Below are 2,644 nucleotides of genomic sequence, written 5' to 3' on the forward strand. Positions count from 1 at the left end.
AGTGTTTGACTAAAAGAATTAGAAGTTTTTCGGCCCTACCTATTATATCCCAATAGGTGTTCTCGATAATTTTAGTGGTGTTCTCGATAATTTTAGATAAATATAAATATGAAGAACTTAATATTCAATTCGATTCAATTGTTTACCACCCCTACCGATTATATCCCAATAGATTCTGAGTGAGAGTGATGTTATCCTCTTGGAGATAGCATGTGAGGGTCTAGCTCGTCTTCTGCTTCCTCCAGAAACATGCGTAGTGCTGCTGCCTTCTTCATTACGACTTCAAAATCCACTTAAATCACATACATAACATTAAAAAAATTACATCATTAGGAATAGACCTAAGAAAATTTAAATAATTTTTTAGAAAAAAATTTAGTTAACATTTCCAAATAAGTTATAATTAAGTCTTACCACCAATTCAAGGTTTGCCACGATCTCTTGTCATTCTTCTCATCATCTCTATAAGTTGAATGGATGGTATCATATGCTAACTTAGCCTTTAAGTTTAGTGGCATTATTGGTTTTCCCTATCAGTTTATAAATTTATGAGACTTCCTGGTCATACTAAGCATTAAGATAATTTAAAACTTTAAATAACCTACACCGTTTCTCGACAATAACCATTCTCCATATTAGCATAGAAGTGTGCGCCCAAGCGGTGTCCATGTGCCTTTTCTTTCGATTTGTTGATCCCTTCATAGATTTATTCTCCAAAAAAACTTATTTCAGTAAAGATGCAATGAATGAATATAGCAAGTAAATAGTATAGTTTAAATAAAACTAACCCGTGCTTCATTAGTGTCCAAATATATGAGGAGACCTCTGCAGTGAACCTCATCAACCCTATCATCGAGGTTCAAAAACCTCTGCCAGTCTTCTGAATATTTATTGTAGGTTTCTTGTTTCAACTCATGCCTCTACTGTTTGAGCACAGCTTCAACCTCGACATTAAAGACATCCACATTTATAACTTTAGAGTATAATTTTTGAAGAATCCACTATAGTCAATAATAATCTTCAACGCTTCTTTCTTCATATTGTTATGGAGTGCAATCGGGAGCAATTGATGAAGAAGGATGTGGTAATCATGAGTCTTTAGGCCTAAGAGTTTCCTCTCTTACACCTATACATTATTTGATATGCTAGCAGAGTAACCATCCGACGACTTTACCAAATTGAGAATCTCACAAAATCTCTTCATCTGCTCATTTGGCATTGTAACACGAGACGAATGCAACTTTAATTTTTTTAAGACCAATGTCTTGTTCTTGTAAATCATTCTAAATATTCAACACGGTCAAGTCTTGGTGAGCCCGTAGGCTGTGATTCGACTTGTTAGCATATTGTAGGAGAGTTTGACACTATATTGTTGCAAATATTTTTCTCAATATGTATGATATCTAAGTTGTGTCGGATTTTAAGCTTTTTCCAGTAAGGTAACTGAAAGAAGATACTAAATTTAGTCCATTCTCTAGGTAATTTTTTAGCTTCATTCTCAACTTTCACTCTTTGGACCGTTCTCTTGCATTTCGATGTATTTTTGGTCTTTAAGGAATCTCTTACTCCAAGCATGTCGTACTTAGAATATCAATTTTTTCTAAACCTTACTTTTGGATACTCTTCAAGCAACTTTACAATCTCAACTCCAGTTAGCTAATGCGGCTTCTTTCTTTTCTTAATTGTGCCATTAAACATAGTAGATAATTTTTTATAATTATAACTCAAGAACAACCACCTTTGATTAAACAATAATAGCTCTTTCGACTATGCAGTAATGGGAGGGCTTCAAATTCTAGACCACATACAGGACAATCATACTTTCCCTTCATAAACCAACCGGACAAATTAGCATAAAATAGAATCATTAATTATCCACATTAGAGTAGCACTAAATCTAAATGACTCATTAAGATGTGCATTATATGTCAATATACCCTCCGACCACAACTATTTAAGCTCATCAATTAGCGTCTCTAAATAGACATCAATATCATTACCTGGTACTTGCATACTAGGTAGCAACAACGAGGATATCATATACAACAATTTCATATAAAGCAATGGAGATAAATTATATGACATTAATACAACTAGCCACATAGACCAGCCCGAACTCATAATCCAAAACGGATTGAATTCGTCGCTAGGTAGGACTAGTCTGACATTTTTACAATCATCAGCAAAATGGGGATAATGTTATCAACATGCTTCCAAGCTAAAGCATCAACAATATGTCTCAATTTACCATCATCTACTTGATTTTACTTGTGTTACCTCATGTTCTTTATGGTGTCTTTGTTTATATACAATTGTTGCAATCTAGGGACCAATAAAAAATGACGAAGCACATTTGCTAGAATCTTCTTTTGCATCCCCTCTATCTTCATGGTCCTCCGTGTTGAAGATTTTGTGCGTTATTTCTACTGAGAAACTCCACATGTTAGACACTCCTGAAGGTCTTTATTAGCTTTGTGATAGAGAATACAATCATTCGAACATGCATTAATCTTATTATAATCAAGATCCAGAGAGAAAATAATCTTCTTAGCCTAATAAGTTGTTTGGGTATGCCAACCTCTCCTCTGGGAATTATCGTCTAAAGCAAATCAAGAAGCAGTTCAAAATAACTATCAGTCATTCT

Source organism: Asparagus officinalis, chromosome 4 (assembly GCF_001876935.1).
Source record: "Asparagus officinalis chromosome 4, Aspof.V1, whole genome shotgun sequence".
Taxonomy (NCBI): domain Eukaryota; kingdom Viridiplantae; phylum Streptophyta; class Magnoliopsida; order Asparagales; family Asparagaceae; genus Asparagus; species Asparagus officinalis.